This window comes from Eptesicus fuscus, chromosome 3 (assembly GCF_027574615.1).
Source record: "Eptesicus fuscus isolate TK198812 chromosome 3, DD_ASM_mEF_20220401, whole genome shotgun sequence".
NCBI lineage: Eukaryota > Metazoa > Chordata > Mammalia > Chiroptera > Vespertilionidae > Eptesicus > Eptesicus fuscus.
The window spans coordinates 46,444,356-46,469,939 of record NC_072475.1 but is presented as its reverse complement, the minus strand read 5'-3'; the positions used below and the strand labels follow the sequence as shown (position 1 = coordinate 46,469,939).

The 25,584-nt window shown below is 42.3% G+C and overlaps 1 protein-coding gene across 1 annotated transcript in view; it reads right to left on the bottom strand.

Moving 5' to 3' along the window:
• LPP (LIM domain containing preferred translocation partner in lipoma) overlaps positions 1–25,584 on the bottom strand; it is a 680,107-nt gene that overhangs the window by 603,323 nt on the left and 51,200 nt on the right. The window contains exons 3-4 of the mRNA XM_008151584.3: positions 22,706–22,830; positions 7,158–7,274 (exon numbers count right to left, since the gene is read on the bottom strand). The gene's annotated coding sequence lies outside the window, so the exon portion shown is untranslated. The remainder of the gene's footprint in view (positions 1–7,157; positions 7,275–22,705; positions 22,831–25,584) is intronic.

The window sequence follows — 25,584 nt, the reverse complement described above, 5'->3', positions numbered from 1 at the left end:
GGTGACATATGCAAATGCTGCAGGTCTAGTCCAAGCCAAGGGGACAGTGTAGAGTGGGGACTTGGAGATAATGGCCTAACAGAGATAAGAACTGAAGGGATTTTTAGCAGGTACAGACTATGAAGGAGATCAAAAACTTAATATTTAATGGCCACCAACTGCATACAGGCAGTCCTCGGGTTACATCGGAGATCCATTCCTACGCACATAACTCAATTTTCGCTGTAAGTTGGAATCCACCTACATAAGCACCTACATCACTTACATGGAGCACATACATAGCACTAATGAAGTGAAACAGTAAAAAAATAAAAGAAAAGAAAGATAACAATTCCTGACCTTTACTTGTGGTAAATAAATAATAAAAAACATAAAGCACATATGTACATATGTTGAAATGATGGAACTTTTTTTTATAAGTAATGTAAATGGGAGATGATGAGGTAACCATGAAACAATGTATGTTGAGTCCAATGTAACCCGAGGATTGCCTGTACTTAGTACCCTTTCAGGCACTTTATATATATTATGATGCTTTGCGAGCAAAAAAATAATCTTGAAGAAGGTGCTATTTGCCCCATTTTTTAAGTATAAAAACCAGTTTAAAAAATAATTAAGTGACTTAAGTGAGATTACACAGTTAACACGTGATAGTCTTCCTACTCCAAATTTTGCTTTACCCTCTTGTCTTCAACCAATTAAAACTATGTACAATGGACTTTCAATAAAAATAAAATAATTGATAAGAAACACCTTGAAAGCAATGAAAATATGAAAAATATTGAAAGGGGCCATGAAAAGGGGAATAGTATTACATTATGGCCAGTGACCATCTCAACTAATAAAGCTGGGTTTCCTTATGTTGACAGTAAGGCTCCTAATGAGCTTGACCACCATTTTAAGTCTCCCATTCCTATTTATTTTTTAGGAATATTAAGGTGGGCTCTAAGGGAACCTGTCATCTTATATAAAATGTACTGCCAAGCTTGGTTTGATAAAAACTATTTTGGTAGGGGGAAGAGATGGATATTCTGGAAAAGAACTTTCTGCCAGACCGAAGGTACTGTTTGAGGTTTTATGTCTGATTCTGTCAGTCTCACAGTAATAATGTTGTGTATTGGCTCACTGTTCCCAATACAAATGTTCTTCATAACTGCAGAGACATGCTATCAGAGCCAAGTAATACTGATTTATGCAACTTTTCAAGACACAGCAATACCCAAAAGGAGATAGAGACCCTAAAATTTACCTAGAGAGACAACATGAAGACTCAAGACTCCAAATTTTGACCTGTTTTCCCCAATTTGTCTCTAGGATGGGATGAAGGTTGCAAAATGCAGAGAAAGCCTGCCTGGAAGTTATATGGACCGTTGATGAAGCATAGACTGTGTGGAGAGGTAGAAGGGAAGCATTGGGCCAGAGGCAGAGGAGCTTTTGATGGCTGTTCCATGGCTACTAATGATCCGTGGGCCAAGAAGAGGGTGTCCCCTCTCCAGGTCTTGGTGTCTCACTTGTACAGTAAAGACCTCCAGTGAGAACATTCAAAAAAGTTTACCAAAGAAGCTCTAACTGTGAAGGAAGATGAAAATGTAGAGCAGGGGTCCTCAAACTTTTTTTAAAATATATTTTTATTGATTTTTTTACAGAGAGGAAGGGAGAGGGATAGAGAGCTAGAAACATCGATCGACCAGCTACCTCTTGCACACCCCTTACTGGGGATCTGCCTGCAACCAAGGTACATGCCCCTGACTGGAATCGAACCTGGGACCCTTCAGTCCACAGAGCCAAACCGGCTTGGCTCCTCAAACTTTTTAAACAGGGAGCCAGTTCACTGTCCCTCAGACCGTTGGAGGGCCAGACTATAGTTTTAAAAAACTATGAACAAATTCCTATGCACACTGCACATATCTTATTTTGAAGTAAAAAAACAAAACGGCAAAAACACCCACATGTGGCCTGCGGGCCGTAGTTTGAGGACGCCTGATGTAGAGGTATCAGAGTATAGCATTAATTGAAAATTTGTTTTTCCTCTGGAAAACCATGCCTATTTTGTTCTCTGTACTATATATATATATATATATATATATATATATATATATATATATATATATCAATGTTTCTATTAGGATTTTAAATGGAGTTTCATCCAAAAGTCTTCAAGTGAATTGATTTGCAGAGGTGTGCCAAGTTCATTCAGTGGCTCCATGGAACTCCTACGCTCACTTTAGCACATGACAGTAACCTAGGCAGCTCCTAAGCTGGCCTCATATAAATGCACCCCTGCTACTCATACCCTTGTGCAATCACTCTCCTTGAGTGTGTGTGGGCTAGATTGACTGACTTGCTTCTAGCAAATAGAATGAGGCAGAGGGAACAATGTGTCACTTCCAGGATTAGATTACAAAAGGCTTTGGCTTGCATGCCTTGCTCACTCACTCTAAGAGAAGCCAGCTGCCATGTTGAGAGCTGCCCTATGGCAAGAAACTTAAGGTGGCCTCCAGCCAACTATCAGTGACTGAGGCCCAAAGTCCAACAACCAGTGAATAACTGAATCCTTCCCAAAGCTTTATCAGTTTATAATGTGTCCCTCCAACCCCTTCCTCATTGAGCCTTTGAAGGAGACTGTAAGTCCAGCAGACACCCAGACTGCAACCTCCTCCGAGAGACACCTTGAGGCACCAATCTAAGCTGCTCCGATTCCTGACTCAGAAACTGTGAAATAATAAGTGTTTTTTGTTTTAAGGTGCTAAATTTGGGGTAATTTGTTAGGCATCAATAGATAATGAAGATAGTACCCAAGTTTGAGATTATTTTAATGGCCCCTACCAACTCCATCACTTCTCATGAGGCCTGGGGAGTAGACTATAAAAGATTCACTGTCAAAACTCTATAAAGAAACCTTTGTGCCTCAGAATGCAGAGATGCTTTCTAGTTTAGAAACACGGATGCAACCATGCTCTGGCCACATGGAGATGACCATGGAAATATCAGTGCAGTTCAAAGTCAACAGACACATCCAGTTACAGTCCATTGATCAGAATGAACTAGAGCCTGAACCACACTTGCAAGATGAGAGACTCCTTCCTGCCCAGCTGTATTCTGCTATCTAGTAAATCCATCCTTAGAACATGCTCAGCCCTAGTGAGCCAAACTATAGCCATAGGCCCAACCTGCCAACCCCCTGGAATTATGTCATAAGGCTCCATGGCTCACTGAGAAGTTCTGAGAGCAGATTCTCTCCTCCTGGAAACCTTTCCCAGTAGTCTCAATTATTTCCACTCTCTACTCTCCCAACCTTTCACCTAAGCCCCATGAGATCTGAGCCTATAAATCACTTACCTTGATTTCCCAAGCACCTAATGTGAGGCCTAAAACGTATGTGGTGATTCCTGAATGTGTGTTATAAACAATACTTTTCTAAGGTATATTTCACTCTCGTGTATATGTCTTTCTCTCTAACTAGACTGTAAGCTTCTTGAGGTCAGGGACTGTGCCTATTTCACTGTGATCTCCTGAGGTTCACTGACTTCCAGACAAACATGGAGATCAGGGCAGAGAACAAGCATACTTGCTGTGAACATGGGTAGATACTTGGCAGCAATCTACAAAGGAATCATGAGGCTCTCCATCCATTCAGAATTGGACCCTTCCTATTGCACAGTAACCTAATGAAAATCCTTCTGACCTCCACAGTCCTCCTCAAAGTACAGTTATCTGCACTGTGCTCAGGTCAAGAAATAGAAGAATGTGAAATTAAAAGGCAGAAAGCAAGAAAGAGAAAGAGAGCTCTTCCTTTTACTTTCATGGACAGCAAACACCTCCTACAAGACATCCATGGGTTAGAGAAGAGCAAAGAGCCTCAGGAGCCTGAATGGGTCCCTGCTCAGACCCAGCAAGTCCTTTTGCAATTTTTGAAGCAATAACATAGAAGCAGTGAAAGGTGACCAAGCAGATGGTCACACATGCCCAAAAACCACCTGACCAAGTAATTGTAGCAAGCCAAGACCTTCACCTCTGAAAGTCAAGTGGAAGTGACCAATGTTTCATTTCCGACAGAGACTATTACCTGATTATTCTGAAAACCAAAGAGGAAATATTAAAACTGAAAGCCCTTGGCTACCATCAACAATTATACACTAGTATCAACAGAGGAAAATAATTTCCTTCCTGACTCCCACTGGGCCTGTCATGCCTGGAGCAGAAGGTATGATTAGCTAATCAAATAAAGCAAGAGCCAACTAGTTAGACTGTAGTTTCTAGGGTTTTTCTCAAGCATTGATGCTTCATCTCTGATCTACCTCCTTCCACCTCCTACTGTCTATAACAAAAATAAATATGGAAAGTAATAATAATACACTATTTCATGTCAATGTCAACCACCATCATTGAGCAAGATTGCAGCTCTAACTCCTTTTCAATACTGAGAACACATCAGTGCCTATCCAACCTTGGTGATGATGGGGGTGCAGGGTTAGACAAAAGGACATACATTGAGCATGTCCTATGTACCAGGTAGGGCGCTGGGGATTACACACTAGATCATCTTATTTTTCTGTATGTTCAAGATGAGTCTTTAAACTAAAATATGAAACAAATGTAATAACCTGTCGTGTATGGGCCACACTTTATAGTTTGTAAAACAGGTTAGCATCTATCGACCCATTTGATCTAAACAAACATGAGAGGTAGACAGGGCAATGATTACTATTCCTAATTCTCAGATCAGGAAAACGAAGGAAGAGGGACCTTGTTCTTTTAGAGTTGTACATCTAATCATTGTAAGACCTTCTGGTACCCATCCCATCATATTTGTTGCCTTTTTATGAACTCACACTTTTTTTAAGCAATACTGATCCCAAAAGCCTCTTTCTATCCAGTCATTTCTTCACCCTCATAAAATCATGCAGTCCAGCCCCATCTGTGCTAGAATTCCTAAAATACTCCAACAGAGAACTGGCCAGTGCCTGAGGGACCACCCACAGGGAAAGGAACACTCACTGCCTTTGGATTTCTTCTTTCTCTCCATGAAAATGCACTGTGCACCAATCATGTGCCAGACATCCCACGAGACTCTGGGGAAAACTCATGAACAAGAGATGCTGTCTCTTTTTTGACTGGTTTTTCTAGCCTTAAAGCCATCAAGTTGTCCAGAATCTCATTCCTGTAACAGTTCCTGGTGGGCCATCACTTTTGGTCCTCTCAGCATCCTCATGAGGACAGTCCCTTTGGCTCAAGTCCCTTTCAGAGGATGAGGTGAATACTAAAGTCTGACACTCTAGGAGAGCTCTGAATGGAGGTTGATAGTCACTTATATAGCTTTAGTCCTCTCTCCCCTTCCTAATAGCACCCAGATGTTCTTTTGAGGGACCACCACATCGCCACTGTGTAGCTGCCATGAGGTTGGGGTGGTATTGTTTCAATATTCAGAGCAGAGCCCCAGGTCATACATGCCAATTAGGCCAGTGTCCTCCTTGTGGCCTTAGTGACTGGTTTTTCAGAGGTATGCAGTTACCCAAGTCTATGGAAATATGGCAAACAGGGCTCTCTTTCCCCAAATGGCAAGGAGGCAGCCTATAGCCCAGGTTGCAGTGAGCAGCCATCTCCTGACCATGAGGTAAAACATCCTGACAATGAAGCCAACACATAGAAGAGGGCAGAGCAAGGAGTACAGCATAGATATAACTGTGCCCTGCTCAAATTAGGCCTGATGCCCACATCACCTCTAAACTTGCTGGTTTCCAGTGTGGAACCCCCATACACACATACTTGGTTGTAGATAACACTTTGTTCAATGCTGCTTAAGGATGCATCAGTGAGGACAAAAGACACTGTTGGCTCATAAATTAGCTTACAGACAACAAAAATTCTTTTGTTTCTTTCAGCTCACTCCTGTTTAGGTACTCTCTCCCATTCTGTCATTACACACTAGATTCTTCTTCTTTTTTTTTTTTAATCCAAATGCAAGGCTTCATATTCATCACAATTTAATTTCTAACACTGAAAAAAACTTCAGAAAGTAGAACAGGTCGAAGATCCACATTGGATGCTTAAAGTATATGCTTGGGACAAAATTTTAATAGGCTACATACACTCTTTAAGAGTCAAAGCCATAGTTTCCAGCCTTTTATCTTATGTAGATCCATAGGCGCATAGAAAGTCTGTTGTTCTTTTAAGATACATTGATGAAGAAAAAAAGGGCAATGAAATGTAACTGTAAACTGAGCCACACTTTTAAATGAAGTTAGGTTTTATCAATTACAACAGCATCTGCTTTGTTTTGAAAAACTACATCATAAGCATGGTAAGCCATATTATGTAGTCAGTATAAAGCCAGTGGTTGGGGCACAGACAGACTGGCCCTCAGAATGGAGACCACAGATCTAGAATTCTAAATAAAAGCCTGTCCCAGAATTCCCTAGCTACTTGCCTCAAGTCTCCCCACAGCCCAGGGTAGCCACAGTATTGACTCTTCCTACCACCCCTCTTTTCTAGAACATGATGTTCTGTTCTACCCTCTAAACACAGAGGAATTCCAAAACACAAGGCAAAGCTTACTTTACCTGGTCACCAGTACCCTTTCTGAATGTGCAACAGGATTCGAACTCAGACCCTTTAACACACAGTGTTCAACCTTTTGCCTAAGCAAAGTTAGCCTCCCCTACCTGAATGGATTGTTGAGAAAATAAGATGAAATCGCAGAAGAAGCACCATATAAAGGGGTTAAAAAAAAAAAGCCACTCAATAATATTACTTTCTTTCATCACAGATGTCCATAAAACTGGTCATTGACATTTTCATTTTGGTCTTTCAATTTAAAGAACACTTTCCTCCATGCCAAAGGAGAAAGAAGGAAGCAATACAATTATCAGCCACCGGAAATCATCATTTCTCCAAATTTTCTTCCAATCTCTCTTCATGCCAACTTCTAAGAGCTGAGTCCTGCCTTTTCTTTGCCACATTTTATTATCATTATTATATTCCATCCACTGCCAATGAAATTAACTTAAGAAAAAAAGAAAGAACATTTTGGTTCTTCTCTAGTTCTTAGTCCATGTTAATTATTAGTGTCATGCTTTCCTTAAATGGAAAACACTGATTTTTAAAACATGCACATTGATTATAAAAAGGAAAAGTCTTCTTTTCTGCATAGGACTCACCAATTGAGGAAGAAATCTCTTCTCTCCAATGAGGCTCAGTTTAGGAAAAGCCCTCAACTGAGAATCAGATGAGTGGATTCCGTCTTCAATTCTGTTACTGAGCCTCAGTGATCCCACCTATGGAAAATTGGAGAAGAAGGTTGCTCATGAATCTCTAGGACCTTACCAACTTTAGAACTTACGGGTTTATGAACTCACTGACCAGGAAATAGAGAGAAGGATGCCAGGCTTGAAATCCACAAATCTAGTGGCTCACCTCTATTCCTCCTAAGCTCCTGGCACTTGTATTTCACTAATTTGTCTCAGAATAGTGGAGAAAGAGAATGCCAGTCCCCCAGTGTTCATCCTCAGCTCTTTTAGGAAAATAGCTTCATGGTAATATCACAGATGAAAGATACAGATCAATTAGTTAGGTACATGTTAGGTAGGCAAGAAAAAAAGTTAATAGCAAAATCTGAACTACAACAACAAAAAAAAACAAGGGATATGAGTTTGGAGACACATTTCTAACTATAGGAGCTAGCAAGCCCTCTGAACCTTGATTCCCTTGCCTGAAACGTAAGAGCAAGTGAGTAGCAGAGAGCTAGACAATCTTGACACTTGCCAGGAAATCCTCATTACAGGTTTCACTTAATTAAGAGCTATTACTATTTGCTAAGGATGATGCAATATATATTCCAACACACACAGATGCTGAAGCAGCTGGCTGTTTTAAATGTGTCTTTTATATGCAGGAGAGATCCACATACTAGAAAAACTACTAATCCTATTTTCATTGTCATGATTTTAAATATCATTAAATCAATCATATAATTTTTTCATGTATATTTTCTCATTCAGTCTTCAAATATATACTAATAAAAGGGTAATATGCTAATTAGACTGGATACCTTCCAGATATCCTTCGGGACAAAGCCCTGGTGGTGGAGCCAAGGCAGAGGCTGTTAGGGGTTATAAGGCCAGGAGGGGAGGGCAGTTGGGGGCAAGAAGGCCAGCAGGCAGAATGGTTAGAGGCAATCAAGCAGGCAGGCAGGTGAGCAGTTAGGGGCCAGTGGTCCCGGATTGTGAGAGGGATGTCCCAGATTAGCGAGGGTGCAGGCTGGGCTGAGGGACAACCCCCATCCCCTGTGCACAAATTTTGTGCGCCAGGACACTAGTATCCATATAAGATCAAAGTTGCAGGATCTTTAATAAAATGATCCACGTCAACTCTTCCAAGTGACAGGAGGAAAAGCTGTGGCCAGAGCAAGGAGGTGGCCACTACCGGACCCCACCATGAGTGGCAGGCAGTCCAGGGTTCCAGTCCAGGGCTTGTTCCACTGGATCCAATGACTGCCACTTTGACAGAGGGCAGGGAGACTCATTGGGCAAAGGGACTTTCCGTTGGTCACACAATAGGCTTTGGAGCAAAATCCCAGAGCCCATACTCAGGTCTCTGAACACCTGCTTCAAAGCTCTCAGAGTACAGCCCGACAGCAGAAAGAATTAAGTTAGAAAACAGCCTAAGCAAGATGAGCCCAGCACAGCAATGAGTTTCCTGAGAACCAGTGGTTTTCAAGAACATTAGAATTCTCAAAGCCATTCCACTGAAATGAGAGAAAGGCATAATTTCAAACTTGCTGAGGAATGAAGAATAAGGGGGCCAGTACTGGACCTGTGGACAGCACGGTCATACGGAAAACAAAAGACAGCCTCCACCCACAAGGCCCAGGAAACCTAAGCTTCTCCTTGCAGAGGGAGATACAAATCAGAGCAGTTTCTACAACTGCCATGATGGGTGTCTTCTAAACTTCCCTGAAAGGCAAGGCTCTCCAACCTTGGCCCTCAGGCAACCTCTCACACACTTGCCAGCTTCCCTCAATGCACAAATGAAAGTGGCCTCCCTTTTCCATAGTCAACTTCTCTTTTAATAATTTTTTTACTTTTCCATAACGAGAATAAGCAGCTTTGCTGAAGGGCTGTGAAATGATTGAAGTTCCCATGCAAACAAACCATTAACAGAGTTCAAATGCAATTTAAATTACCAGTTGTTAAAGTGCTCCTCAATTTCGTGGTAAGTTTCCAAGGAGAATTACATGCTATATACTATTTAATTGGTTGTTTTCTATTTTTTAACATCCATTTATCCCCCACCACCCTTATATTTCAGAAGTGTCTATAAAATCTTCCCTTTAAAAAAAATTATATATTGTTGAATAGATTAAATCTAAAGATTGAAAAGTATCAGAGAAACAGCTGCAGAATTATGCAGCTCAGCAAAATTTATAGTTTTGACACCATAAATCATGCAGAAATTTTAAATCTTAGGTGTCATCTTGTAGTACCATCATTTTTTACAGATTAAGACACTGAGACCCCTAACAGGAAAAGGAAGGGTTGACTCAAAGTCCTCTCACTAGTCAGTGACACAATCAAGATGAGAACCATGGCTCCTAACTCCCAACCCTGTGCCTCCTCTTCCCACCACCACACAGTTGGAGGAGATGATGGGAAATACTCAATGAATTTTCCACCCATAAAAGAAAATACAAAGTCCTCTTCAAACACTCCTGACCTCAAAATACAAAGTCCTCTTCAAACACTCCTGACCTCAAAAGCAGATATGTGTTAGATGCCATATATCCCCGACCTCAAAGGCAAATATCTTCCCAAAAAAGGAGAAAAAGGAAGTAAAGGCTGATGAGTGCATTCAAAGTTCAAAATGAGCAGATTCTTTGAAAGAAAAGTCAAAACACTCATCAAGCTTCATTAATCAAGTATGAGACATTGAGACTGCCAATGTCCACTGCTTTATCCAGCCTGGAATGAGGGCTTACCCCTGGAGTGAGAGGATAAAAGATCAACAAAGTCAAGGCAGGTCTTGTCACATCTGTAGATAGAAAGGATTTCTGGGGGTCATTGTAAGTACAGGATGAAGTTCAAAGCTTGATATTGGATTTGTGTCAGTTCTACTCTCTCTAAACTTGAGCTTCCCAGTCTGCAAAATGGGGCTAATACCCATCAGGGAGATTGTAATCGTGTCCTGGGATTCCACACCCAGCATGCACAGCATGGAGCCGGCACAAAGTCTGCATTAGAACATTGACTGCTGAAGTTTCTATAATGTCTCAAAGCATATGGTTCTGCCATTCTAATTATATGAACTATAACTGAGTCTTACAAGCCACATATGTTCCCTAACTGTGTTAGATGCCATATATCCCCTGACTATAAATTCATTTCTTTTTCATTCAAGAAAATAAAATAAAACAAGTGCATGAAAACAAACATCCAAGCATTTTTCTTCAAAAGTAAACTTTGGGGAACTATTTAAAAATGTCCTTCAAACCTAGTTCATGAACTGTACAGCAGAAAAAAAAAATTAATGTCCAGAACCTCATGTAACCTGTCCACCAACATTAGGAGAACGACTTCCCAATTATCCATTGGGGAAACTAAGGTCAGGGAGATTAGGCAAGGTTTCAGGACTAGGAAACATGAAAGCCAGGACTTGAACCCTCGTCTTTGAAAGGTAGGAAATGGTAAAGCCAGGATTTGAACCCTGGTCTTCTAAATAAAGCTCCATGACACAGGTTTTATTACTTTGCACTTACTAGGTGCAGCTATTCTACTAAATATACCTAAAAAATAAAAATAAAAACTCTTCTGCTATTTTCACATTTCGAGGAGGAGCTTTGGGATAAAAAAGTAAAAACTTTCAAACTAAAAAAAAAAAAAAGTTAATATTAGAAGCAGATAGATCCCTCCTGAATTCTACCTTCCTGTTATGTTTTTAAATGAAATAAGCTCAGAGCCCTGGCTCTAAGCAGACATCTGTCTAGTATATGGGAAACAGGCCCGAGAAAGGTTACCAATGAGCTGATATCAGGCCGATACAAAGAAATAATTCAAATAACTGGGCTCACGATCAAACAAATCACCAATAACTATAGTATGAGCTTCTGAACACCACTCAGATGCAAGTGTTAACTAACAGGATGTCATGTACCCCACATTCAGAGGTGCACATAACAGACATCTGCTAGCACCTCTTGTCCTTAGGAAGGCACAGTGCATGGACCTAGCAGGTGTAGGCACTTAGGCATGCCTTGAGCTCTCAAAGAGCTCATAACCTCACTGGAGACCTGCTTGAATACACAAAACAGAAAAAAAAGTGTGCAATGCACAAGCACATGCAATGTCGTTTGGAGGGTCTGGAAGAGCTCTGCAGATGACTTCTAAACTGAGCCTGAACACCCAAGAGGATTTCCACGTATGAGGGGGAGGAAATAGGCCCAGGGAACATGATGTGCTAAGGCCTTGAGGAGGATGAGTTCAGGGAGTTCTTGGGGAAAGTGACTAATCTGATGAGGCCAGTGGCAGCACACGTGGAGGGATGCAGTGGGACACGAGGATGGAAAGGAATGTTGCGGGCAGAACATGGAGGACCTGTGTGCCAGGGTAAAATACTTGGATCTTGAGACTCATGGGTATGGCATTTCGAGAAATGACTCAAGAGAAAGTTAAATGGTAGGACTATCTTTTTAAGAATGGAACCGCCTTTCCATGATCAGCGCTCAAGCATAGCAATGGCGGGAGTGTTTAAAGGAGCTTCCTCTTAAAGGTCCCACCCACAGAGAAGTCAGAAGAGTAGCTGGCTCTCAGAGTTATCCCAAGTGTCCCTAACCCACAACTCCATGGACCTTTTCTTCTCATCTAGAAGTCTCACCCATGGAAGACCCAGGAAAGAAACTAAGGATCATGTTCCAAGCAGAATTTCCACTCTACCTTGAGGCTTAGGGAAATGCCAGCACTGCCCAACTTGGCAAATGGGAAAAACAGGCTGAACACAGGCTCTAGCCTCTTCCCCGTCACTGAAGTGGCAGGAGCCAGAGGCCTATCGAGCAAGTACTGTGTGTGTCCAAAGCTTCCATATCTCAAAGCTTCCAACCAGGGCTGGCACTATGTGACTGGAACCTTTCACTAGGAATGAGCCTGCACTCATGTCACCAGTTAAGTTGTGTGGAATCCCTTCCCTTAAAGGAGCTTTTGTAACAGATCCCATATGTCAAAGACACAGGCAAGATGTGATTCCCTTCCTGCCCTTCAGGAACTCCTAGTCTGGAAGGAGATAACATATCAATAGAGTAGGAGATGGCAAGTGCCTTAGAGGAAGCACAGATAACAATACAATCCTCATCACAATCCTATGACTTGGTGTGATTATTTATACCCATTTGACAGATGAGCAAACTTAGGCTCAATCAGGTTAACTACCTTGATAGATCACATAGTTGGGAAGCATCACAGCCAAAATTTGAATCCAGATCCTATGCTCATAAGCACCATAGAGATTCTCTATTGCCTCAGAGCCCATTGTGCAGAAGAGAGCTAGCAGAAGAGAGAACCGACAGATCACTTTCAGTGTGGGGGATTGTGGATGGTGGGAAGTATGGATGGTGAGGAGCAGATGATCAGGCATTACTTCAGTCAGAAAGTATGATCTGTGCAGAAGTTTATAGGAGCAGCTGGGAGTCTATTGTTTAAGTAGGAGAGGTCCTCTCTGGCTAAAGGAACAGCATGCGCTAAAGCATGACGGTGAGAAAATGCAGGGCATTGTGAGGAAGGGCAGGGAATGTGGCTGACTTAGGGATGAGTGAGCGAGAGCATCAAGGAAGTTCATGATCTGGATATGATGGGTTCTGGATTCCAGGGTCAGGAGTTTCTATTTAATGCAAAAAAATACTAGGAAAATGTTATAAATCACAAAATAAATGTAGAGTCAGAGATGTACAGCTAAATATATTAGGAAAATAATAAATGTTTTGAAGTAGAACTGTGGTGTGGTTTCAGCTTTACTTGGGATTCTGGGCTCCTGTGCTATGGCCATGCAGTAACTTTTCAAAACCTGGGCCAAAATCAAGAACAGTAGGCCTTCAGATCCTTCCAGGTCAAAGGACAGAGGGACACTGTTCCCTGGCAATGACTTTGGGACTTAGGACTTCTATACCTATTTTGTAGATCCTGATCTTCTTGAGAAGAGCCCCTACAGTCACTAAAGGAATCCCATGCCCTGGCTGGAGCATAAGTACCCCTCATTTGTGAGCAGAGCATAGAGAACAGGACGGGAGTTTCAGAATCAAAAGACCACCACTTGATTCTTGGAATCTCCACAAATTAACTAGAAAAGTCCTTTTAATAAAGGCATAGTTTCCTCATTTGTAAAATGGAAATGATCAAACTTATACAGCTAGTTTCTTGTGAGGATTAACAATTTACTTATGAGATCAAATATAAAAATTTGTGTTTCTACATACAGGCTAACATGTTAAGAACAGGTGCTACCCCTGAAAGCCACTGTGTTGATAGGGGTAAGAGAAAACTGGTCTCATCCTCCTGGTGAAGATCTAAATCTGGAGTTGTCGACAATTTTTCCCCCTGTTGAAAATTGAGCTGTATTCCCCAGGCAAGTCATTACATCTTTTGTGCCAAATTGTTTTCATCTTTTAAATGACCCAGTAATCCCACTTTGGGCAATATACAACAGGGAATAATCCAAAAGGAAAAAAGAAGGCAATTTGTTCGTAGATGCTATTCATAGTGCTATTTCTAGCTCTTTATATATCCCTCTATTACAGCACTTATCTCACTGTGCTGTAATTATCCACTCCCCTTCCAAATGCCTCCAAATTATCTTTGAATCAATCCCCGGCACCTAGCACAATGACTGGCATACAGTAAGAACTCAATAAATGTTTGTTGACTAAATGAATGAAAGAAAATTTTTAAAGAAATTCAAATGAGCAAAAACAAAACACTGTTTTTAAGAGATAAAATTAAGAATCTTTAAAAAACTGGTATCTATAGATGGCAAACTATTTGAAGAGGAGTGCTTGAAGAAGCCTCAGGAGTGAATTTCAGATTATTTAATTTAGAATCTCTGAGCATCTCCAGGCTTAGGCTGAGTGTAGTACAAGATTAACAAGAGACACCCAGGGGCGTGAGGTTACATGGTAGCCAGAACACAGGGCTCTATCTTGGATTCTCACTACCTCACGTTGACTGAATCGCCTAATTTCTCTGAGACCAGTTTATCCACTGAGCATTTACTGGAAAGCCCAGCACATTAAAAGGAATTATATGGAGCAGGTAGGGGCCAGCCAGCAAGTATAAATTCACATGTAAATGAAAGAGGAGGGCTGAGTGGTGCCCTTCGATGGGGGTCCTCAAGCCAAAGTGGGGCTTTGAAGCCCTAGTTCTTCTGGGCTCCTACTAAGCCTTCCAGGCCCATCTTACAGGTTGGTTGGTCCAAGGCTCCTCACCAGGGAGTTCACTGTAGGCAGGAATCTCTACAAGAACAGATGACACATCAAGGAAAAACACTAAGTTAAATATGGCCCATAAAGTCAACATCACTCTGAATGTCCCGTATTCTTGGTGGGAAAGAATGCTTTGTACAAATACCCAGGGAGAGCAAAGGAACCGGCCTGTTCTACAGGGCTTATTTTGCGGCATTCCAACAGCTCTCAGCCAGCAAGTCAGAGGCAGGAAGCCACTGCCCTCCATTCATTGGCCAGACGCTCAAGGTTAGAAACCAAAGCAGGGAGCACAGACTCCTTAGTCGGGATCAGCTTCAAGTCTGTGCGGCCCTCACTATACATGTTTTCCCCTCCATCAGGGTCTCCCAGAATCCTGCCCATTGAACTTGACACTTCTCAGAAGGATACTGCACTTGACATCCTGAAGACAAACCCTCCAAAACATGACATGACATGACATGAACCCATCCCCTTCTCTCTGGTCCCACTTCTACCACCCTAATAAAAATAACTGGATGACTGCAAGAGTGTCCTAATTCTACTCTTGCCCCTACCTCAAAATCCATTTCTCCCTACAGCAGCCAGAAAAATGCTGGTAAAACATAATTAGATGCTTCCATCACACTTAGACACAGGTCCCAACCTCTGTTCTAGTTTACTAACACCTACCAGCCCTTCTCCGCTCTTATCTCAGCCTTTTCCTCCTGCAGCCCACTATCTCCTAGCTCCTCAGTTCTTCAAATACAAACCCATTCTCACTCTGCGATCTTTTCCTTGACCTTGCCCTTTGCCTGCAATGCTGTTTCCCTGACTTTCACTGCACTGGCTCCTTGTCACTCAAATCTCAGCTTAAACAATCACCTCCCAGAGAGAGCCCTTCCTCCACTCCCAGTCAAAGCACCCAGGGTGAATCTTCCTAAGTGTTCCTTATCATTCTCTCCTATTTATGTGTTCATTTATTATCTGCCTCCTCCACATACCCATACTGGAATGCAAGCGCACAGGATCAGTATTTCTAGTGTCTTTTTCTTCACTCTAAACGCAGTGCTGGATCAGCGCCCGGAACAGTACAAGGCACACAAGTGGATCCAATAGAGATTTAATAAAACTAGACAAATGCATGCCATGGATGAAAGAAATCTTACAGACTGCTGAAGGGCAAGTAGCCCAGGCCTGTGGCTAACACCCTGGGCTAGGAGAAAGGTATGTATCATGAATGCTTGCACTCTGTAACTGTAGGCATGTGGGCAAGTTTTCCCACTTCTCTAGACCTTACATTTCTCAAGCAAAACAGGGATGACAGCACCTGCCTTGTGGGAGTGCTGGAAGAATTGAAAGAGATAAATCATGTAGAATGCCCAGCACAGAGCTCAGCACAGAAGAAATGTTCACTGTCTTCGCCAACAATCCCACTTTCCAGGTAGGAAAACTGAGATTTGGAAAGGAAGGAGCAAGCATCACCGCTGGAGTCAGACACTGAGTGAGCAGCAGAGCCAGGTCAGAAACTCACATCTTCAGTCTCTGTCCACAGATCAGCTGTTCCTCTGACATAATTATAAAACTTGATATCATGTCACTGGTTTACATAATTTTACCTTGTTTCAGAAAGAATCTAAACTACCTGACAAAAGATACAAATAGTTCATATCTTTTTTTTTTTTTAAGTGAAAAAAACTAGGGGATGGAAAAATAAGATGAAAAAAGGGGACAAAAAATAGGAGCCATAAGTCTCATACTATTTGTTACAAGCAGGTTTCAGATTTGGTCCTCAGATTCCCAGAAGCCAATACAAAACCAGAAAATATCCGGGGAGATTCCTTTAGGACACCTGGCTATTGAAATGTCACAGCAATGTGTGAAAAGGTGCCACTCTCCAGTTGAGAACCCATTATCTGCTTCCTCCTGACCACAAGCACTCTGAAGTCACACTGCTGGGTTCAAATCCCAGTCCCACTACTGAAGGCATGACTTTGGGCAATCTGCTTAACTCCTTGAAGCCTTGGGTTCTTCCTTTATAAATGGAGGTTAAAAAAAAATACAGTACCTACATAAGTGTATAAAAAATGAGGTATATACATACAAGGGAATATTATCTATCCTTTAAAAAAAAGGAAATTCATGCTACAATATGAACTTCAAGTAAATTATTCTGAGTGAAATAAGCCAGCTCACTAAAGGATCAGCACTTAATGATTCCACTTATATGAGATACCTAGCATAGTCAAACTCAGAGAAAGAAGGTAGAAGAGTGGTTGTCAGGGGGTGGCAGGAGGAAAGAATGAGTAGTTAATGTTTCAATGAGAACAGAGTCTCAGTTTTTTAAGATGAAAAGTGCTCTGGAGATATTGGTTGCATAACATGTGACAGTACTTAACACTACTGAGCTGCACACTTAAAATGGTTAAGATGTAAATGCTATATTATGTGTATTTTACCAAAATTAAAAATTAAAAAAAAAAGCATATACTCATAGGTAGCTGTAGTATTGACTACCTATATGATTTAGGTCAAGTGCTTAGCACCAAGCTTGGCACCAGGAAGCAAGCAATTTATATCAGTTCTTATTAATGGAGTAGCATTCACATTGGTACTACCGACTCTAACCTTGTAGTACCCCTGTCCATCACCACAGTAGGAAAACATCCCAAGCCTTCATGCTTTAAGGCAGCCTACTTCCACGTGTGAGCAAGGCCACCAATCCCCACCTAGCCACAGGCTATGGAGAAGTGAGGTTGCATATAGGTACCTGAGGGATCTGCTCAAGTCCTGCCTCCCCAGGGCTTCAGAGCAACTTAGAAAATTGCTTTCCTTATTTTCAATGCTGACCAGAACAAACGTAGGTCTCACAGCACGTTCCTTGCTCTATTAAAATCTGCCACATTGAATCTGTTGCATGCTGCCACTAGCATCAAAGTGCTTCCCCAAAACACATCTCCATCATCTTCCCTGCATGGGAGCAAGCCTTAACCCCCACCCTAAGTTGATTGGAAACTGAACTGACCACAAAGAGTTACTCATTATGGTATCTGGTGCACTGTATGGGGCGATTACCTCTTGGTCTCTGTTGCATGCTGCCACTGTACCAAAGAAGGCTAAAAGTGTGTGTGTGTGTGTGTGTGTGTGTGTGTGTGTGTGTGTGTGTGTGTCTAAAATCTATTGAGAATCAGAGTTCACTTTTGAATGTGAGGGAATAACACTCCAGAATACTTGCAGCTTCAAGAATAGCGGTAGAGGCTTAGATGGAAAGCCCTGCTCAACTTCTTTCAAGGTCTGTTCACAATTTCCACTGCCACAGATAAAATTGAAATAAAAGGCTCCACTATTTAGTTCTACCTTTTGGACAGGCTATGATTCTCTTTCAGAAAAGAAAAAGATATAGGCAGCAAAGCAGATCAGAAGGTAGCAGCTCACATTCAAATAGCATTCACATGATCAAAAGCAAGGAAAGATAAGTAGAAACCCAAGAGGTCGGGGAGGGGAGTAAAATTAAAAAAAAAAAAAATTCTGGTATCTAAGCCCATGTAACGTGATTGAAAGATAGCTGAACTGGTTCGATATGGTCTATTTCTCACCAGTTAGATCAGTAAACATGGGCAATTCTGGCATCTCTGCATCCCAATATCCTCATCTGCAAAATGGGCATGTTCTCGGCCTTTGCCTGGATGAACAGCTTACATGCAGTGGAGGAAGAATGAACAGAGTGAGAAGATCTGTGTTCTAATCCTATCTAATTAGCCATGTACTTGCAAGGCAAAAGAGCTGTGCACTTTGGGCCTCCATGCCCACTATCATGCTGTAAAATGAGATGGATCAACTAAATAATCTCTAAGTGTACTTCCATCTCTGACAGTCCATCAAAAACACACAAATGTCCTGCAAAACAGATATTTTTCCAGACTGTAGGTGCTGTGCAGATGCTACATAAGTCCAACCATAGCCCTGCTTTTCAAGCTAAAATTATCCCTGCCCAAGTATCCCCAAACATCCCTTCTGGCTTGTTGCTTTAGCCCTAGGAATCAGACAGACATCACTCCCAAATTACCTTTCTACCCAATTCAAGCTAGGCCTCAGGTGGGAAAAAATATCTCTAAATTTTCTATACACAAATAGAATTTTTTCTCAAGCAGAGCCTCATTCTAATCCCACTGTGAGGAGTACTCCCCTGGGAAAGCAGCTGTCCACACCCCAATTTAAAGCAACAGTGCTCCCAGTAACAATTACCATCGCCGGGCAAGTGAGCCAGCTGTCAGGGCTATAAACCCAGGGTCTGAGAGCAGAAATGCCATTCACTCTGGCAATAATGATGTACTCACGCGACATCAGGCCCCACAGGCAGCTGGCCCTCCGCTGGCTCTCACTCCCTCTCACACACCCGGAGTCCTATTGCAAGGAGGTGATCCCAAGGCCAGAGGGGAACAGCACTGAGACATTCTCTTCTCAGCTTCCAGAACAAGGGGCAAAGGAATGGATGGGAGGGATGGAGGAGGAGTGGGGGAGGGGAGAGACTTGGTTTCTGGAAACAAGAATTCAAATCCTGCTTCTCCTAAACCCTGAGTCACCTCCTTCTCTTCCAATAGATCAGTGTGGTGGGTAAACATTTCCATATATGGGGAAGCAGGCTGGAGGATGTCAGAAAAATCACCCTTCTGTCCTCTGGCACTTGAAGAACATACCCCACTTAAGACAGAATTCCTTACTCGGAGTAAATGATTAACCCCAAAAGAAGTGGAGTCTAAACTGTTCTGCATGCTCCCCCACCCAAACAAGGGAGGGACTAGTTTGAAAGTCTGTAAGCTCACTTTAGGAATGGGGTTCATGGGAGAATACAACTACATTTATGAAGTCATTCTATTAATTCAGGGTAAGGGGAGGTATATGGAGTGATTTACCTGAAGAGGTCACCAAGAATCCATCTGCAGTTATTTTAATAACAAGTGAGTCTGAAACAATCCCCACTCTTGGAGCCCAATCCCTGACTCTCTTGGGCAGAGAATCCTCCTGGGAACTTAGTTTTGCATAAATTCTTCATAGGATGGATACCAGGTGGGAAGACCCAGAACAAAACCAGACTTTGAGGGTTGGGGGTGGTGGGGGTCCGGAATAGGAGTGTGGAATGCCCAATTTAACTTGTAAGGTTAATTCCAATCTGATGTTCCTGAGTAATGTTCAATGACTAAATTGGACCAGTGAAGTCAGTCAGGAATGAATGTGATCTAAAATAACTCCAGACTAATTTAGAGGAGGAGAAAGGAGAGAGAAAAGAGATGCTAGGGGAAACAGCGGGATGGGTAAAGAGGGGTCTGCTCAGAGAAAGGAATCCATATCTTGGCTTCCTAGTGATTCTATTTCTTAACATGATTTTGTTCTGCTATTGGCTGTAAAGGCTTTTGTAGGTCAGATGAGCCATTTTTTCAGAATTACCACCCACTTCCTAGCTTTTGGGCCTGCACCATGAGGCTACTTGTTCTCATCCCAAGAGAATCTTCTAGCAATAAACAGCACTGGTCAGGGAGCAAGGGGACCCAAACCCTAAACCCAGATCAGTAACTCCTTAAAATCTGGGACAAATCAGTTCTCCTCTTGTAGCTTATATGGTCTCACCTACAAACTGGGTAACTATCGCAAGATTGTCCAACTATGAGCTCTAAAGCAGCTTCTACTTGGTCTAGACAAATAGTCTTGACACATTTATGTTTATTACTTGTTTTTGCAAGCATGCCTCAAGCGCCTGGAAGATTGCAGACATTTCTTATTTGTTGCATGTTGAATAAATGGGCACAAATATAAGTGACTGTTAAATGAGATAAGAAAACAGGATCAGAGAACCTTCCACCACATGCCAGAAACAGAAATCAGCACAGAAGTCTCACCACTGCCATACGCCCAGGAGGTCCCAGAGGCAGGCCTGAAGAGGATAAAGACATGGCCCTCATTTGTTACTCAGAAGACTAGACCAGCCATCAGACCTAGTGATTCTCTAGAAAGATTGTCATTCTGTGAGGATCTCAAAGTCCCCTCCACTATTGCCACAGGAACGTTTTAACAGATGAAAGAGATATTCCATGAAAAATAGCTGCCCATGGATGGCCTGGGAATTCTAAAAACCAAGGACCAAGGAGAGAGCTACAGGGATAGGAATGAAAACCAGAATGATAGAGTCTCTACCATCCATTTTGCAAATAGCATTTAGAGATCAGTTTCCACATCCACAAAGGGCTCCTTCGTTCCTTAATGCATGTGTGCCTCTCTTCCTCTTGACCACAGACAACCAGTGGATCTTGGATCTCACAAGGAGAAGACCATAAATGCCATTGAGCTGATGCCCCTCTCCCCCATTAATGAATCCCTGTGGCCTCTAGTGAGGTGCAGAACATCTCCTACACAACACCTTCTGCAGCTGCAAATTCTGTCTTTCCAATAAAAAGTTCTTCCTTGTATAGAAACAAAATCTGGCTCCTTATGAAGCTATCCAAGACCTCATCCCTCAGTTACTCTGACTGTTTCCTGACCATATCACACTGCTAACTCCTAATGCATTTGTTGCCAACTTGAAATCCATCCTTTTGGGGTTTTCCAGTAAGTGCTACTGTTCTACATATATACTGCTGGCCTTATGGATTCACAAGATGTACCCTACTAAATCCCAGTCATTGAAAAATGGGAGAAGTTAGGTCTTCCAGGCCAGTTCCTCATTACCTCTACCTCATCACCATGCCACATTCCTGTCCTCTATGGAAAAAGCTCCCCACTCCTGCTCTCCAGTCCTGCCAGATCTAAAACTGTCTCCAAGATGCAAGACTGTTCCAAGGAACCTGAAGAGAGAGAGCTCTGTAGAAAAAAGAGCGTCTTCCCAACTCAAGTGCTCTCAGTGGCCTGCAGGCAGGACAGTAGGGCCAATCTGCCCATCGCGGAGCTGGGATTTTGCTCGTGACCCCTGACAACCCCAGCATCATTCTAGACCATGTTGTCTTCACAAAAAGGGGGGAGATTTCTTTTCTGTCACAGTTCATGGCAGATTTAAGGTACAAATAGCAATAATGCCTCACATCGGAAGCACGCTTTATGGGTTAATAACTGCTTTCCCAGATAGTATCATTTAATCGCTCTAGCAGTTACCCCTGGAGGGAGTCTTCTACCTAATTTAGTTATAGGGAAACTGTCGCACAGAGGTGTTAAGTATATTCCCAAGGTCACAGCAAGAGTAAGTACCAAAAAGAACACTGGTTTAGGAGTTAGACTGTTCAAGATTCCAGGTGCACTTCTGGTAGCTGTATGATCTCTATAAACAACAGTTTAACTTTCACAAACCTTGGTTTCTATGCCTGAAAATTGGAGATTAACACAGACCCTCTGTCTACATCTCAGGGCAGTTATGAGGATCAAATGAGATAATGTGAGTGAAAGCCCTCTGGAGAGCGAGCGGGAAGGCGGTACAAAGTATAAGGGATCATTGTATGATTACTTGTAAATGACTGTGCATTCCATTACAAATTCAAAAAGCAGTGAGGTCATTCTCAAGACAAAGAAACATTAAGGCTCTGGAATTACAGGGCAATAATCTGATGTTCTGCAGGTTATGTCTATATACTACTCCCTCTTGCAGTTGAAGGTCAGCAGTAACTGTCAGGTTTCCAACTGCCAAGTTATACAAATCTACAGGAATGCTCAAGACAAACGCTCCCTTTTTAGCTATAAGCAAATAAGTGCCAGGCCCAAAGGAAGTAATAGAGATGGACATTTGGGAGATCCCTGAGAGTCTCAGTTCCGGAAACAGGACCTGCAGTGTTTTCCTTGGAGAAGTTGTTAGAAACACAGGCTCCAGCCTCTCTGCAATACGCCCATGGGGAAATAAACATGCAGTAAGGAGCTACTAACCAGAGAGCACTGAGGGAGCTCCCAAGCATGAATTCAAGGGAACAAGATATTTCAAGTTGCAGATACAAAAGATAAATTCCAACCCATTAAGAACCTCCCCAGCTCGGCTGGTGTGGCTCAGTGGTTGAGCATCGACCTATGAACTGGGAGGTCGAAGTTCGATTCCCAGGCCAGGGCACATTGCAGGTTTTGGGCTAGACCCCCAGGAGGGGGCAGCTGATCAATGATTATCTCTCATCATTAATGTTTCTATCTCTCTCCCCTTCCCCCTCTGAAATCAATAAAAATAGTAAATAAATTAAAAAAAAAACCTCCCAGCCAATCCTTAAGATTTGAGACAAAATCTTAAGGCAGGGAAGAGGCCCATTTACATACCAGAGGTCCTGCTGCAGGTCACCTGGGAGCCAGAGGGCACCCAAGAAGATCTGAGAGTTCAGGGACTGGTCTGGCTTCCTTCAGTCCTCTCCCAACACGCTAGTCATCAGGATTCTCTTCAATTTCTGCAAAGATCCAAGTCATCAATGTCATTATAGAGGGGCTGGATTTTCCCCAGAAAGCCATTCCCAAGGCATTTGAACACACAGCTCAATGATGATTGTTTTCTTCTTTGCATTTTGTCATCTGTTTCCTGTGCTGAACACTGGAGAAAAGCACTGTCTAAATTAATTTGTGACACAGATGTGTGAGCACTAGTGGCAGAGGTGGACAGTCGGATGCAAAGAGAGATAACTCAGAAAGGTCAACTGAAGCCCATACCATAATTGTTGCGGGCCAAAGTGTTAAGAGTCTTTTTTTTTTTAACACTATTAGAGTATATTTCTAGAAGTAAAGTGTTTTTTGTTTTGTTTTTTTTTTTGAGACACAAAATTCTAATTATAACAATAACAACTAAAATTTAATGAGTGTTTATTCTGGGCTGAGCATTGTACTAAGCAGGTTGCATACATTATGCCATTTAATCCCATCAACAACCCAGTGAGCTGACCAGTCTCATTCCCACATTACAGATGAGAAAGGAAGACTTAAAGGAAAAGTAAACTGGCCAATTCCAGAGAGAGTATGTGGAAAGCCAGAATTAACTAACTCACAGGGCAAGCAACCCCTAACCTTTCCCATTGCCCAGCCATTCTCTCTATTCCAATTATTGGAGATGAAATCATCCTCGTGTAACTATCACACATGATGATCATATATAACAAACATAACCATTTCCAAAAACATTTGACAAAAGTCTTTATTTGTTTCTGTCTCCTCACCAGACCCGTGACATCAGAAACCCTGCCTGTATTCCCGGCACTGTGTACACAGTGAACATTCAATAATCACAGGTATTCAGTTAGACAATGTGTTTGAAGGTTGGGCCAGGAAACTAATCTCAGTGAGGTTCCCAAGGTCCAAAGGGGAGACATAGCCAAGCTGAAAGATAAAGGTCAAGTATCGTGCACATGGGGTAACCTGAAGCTTCTGACGGGAGCTTCTCAGAGGCTGCCTGACCCTTGAACCTGCAGCCAGGTGCTCCTGAGGCCTCAGAGTGAGGTGCACAGAATGCACGTCTCCTATAAAACTGGGAAAAGTTCCAGGACCACTCACAACTGTGACCTTTACCAAGCCACTTTCGTTGTAGTAAAAAGATGAACGAGTCTAGAACAATGGGTTTCAAACTTCTCCAAACAACAGAGCTTTTCTTTTCAATGATATGCTTTGCAGATGCTCAGCTTGTAAATAACAGCAGGACTGCTCAGCCTGGGCTCCAAAAGTCCCCTTCCCTGCTATTCTCTCATCATTTGTCATCTCCCCCACCCATCACCCAGCCCAACCCCAAAGCCACTACTGGAGTCTCCCAGGCTCAAGGAGCAGAGCTTGAAAACCTCCAGCCTTCTGAGGTCTTCATAGCACCTTCTGGCTCTGATTCCTATACCCTCCAAGGTCTGAGACATACCTCCGTAATAAGCAGCTCTGCATTTTTATCAGTGAGACGGGCAATATGTAGTGTAACAGGGAAGAACAAATTCTCAAACTAGAAAACTTGGATTATAGTCTCTTTAGGTACTGTGTTCTCACAAGCAAGTTATTTAAATCTCACTAAACCTCAGTTTTTCTTGTCTATAAAATGGGAAATAATATTGTTATTAACCGAATTAGGTTTTTATGAGAATTAAGTTGTGGAATATGTGTATACACAAAATGCTTAGCAGAATGCTACAGTAAATACTGTGTTACAATTGCCCCATCTATAAATGTATCTAAGTCCACAGATGGAAAAGAATGTAGCACTGTATCCAGGGCGAAGGAGATGCTCAATAAGTGACAGAGGCCCATCTCGTTTGTTGCGTGCTCTCATGGACATTTTCAACTTGAACAAACCTAGACAGCTATAAAGAGCCAGAAGGACGAACACATTTTGTGTCCCAAATTACCTATAGCTCATCTTTAAAAATCTTACAACTTGTCTCTAAGACCTCTGAAATTCATGGCCATTTGGGCTTCCAAGAATGTCAACCACCACAGCCAAGGGTGTATAGAGGTACAGAAAGTGAGTTTGGGAAAACTGCTGATCCAGATAATTGGCACCGGAGAGAGTATTAGATGTGACATCCTACCTCCCAGCTTCCACATCGACCAGCTAAGCAGCCTGAGAAATTCCACCTGCTCTCTGAGTCTCGATTTCTCTATTTGTGAAATAGGGGTAAGAACCCTATCTTCCACCTCCCCATGATGATGAGCAAAACCAAGGAGTTGATGGGTGTGAAAACTCTTGAAAACTTCCAAGCTCTATACTTATATAAAATATTATCATTTTTATTATAACTTTAAGTAAAAAGTTGAACCATTACAAAAAAACAAAACAAAAAACAAACACACACACACACACTTAGGATGTGCCCAAAACTTAAGATGTGCCCAAAACTTGGGAATCACCCTATTTTGAGGCCTCCACTCCAACTGCAAGATTCCCTGTTTCTTGCCTGGCTTTTACTCCAGGCTTCCTGCACATCCTGAAGGTGCTGCAAGGTTTACCCCATTTCATCACAGCTTTCCCAGCTGACTTCTCACCAGTGCTCCGAACTCCACAAAAAATAATGTGCAGCTGCCCTCGGTCCAGCACTCAGGGGCTTCCAGGAGGGGCCCCAACCTATCTTCCCAGCAAACTCTCACTTTATATCGCTACATTAGTCCCTGGCTTCAGGCAAGAGTGTATCCCCAACTCCCCACAACTCCAAGATTTGACCATGCTTCCCCTCAGGGCTGTAACT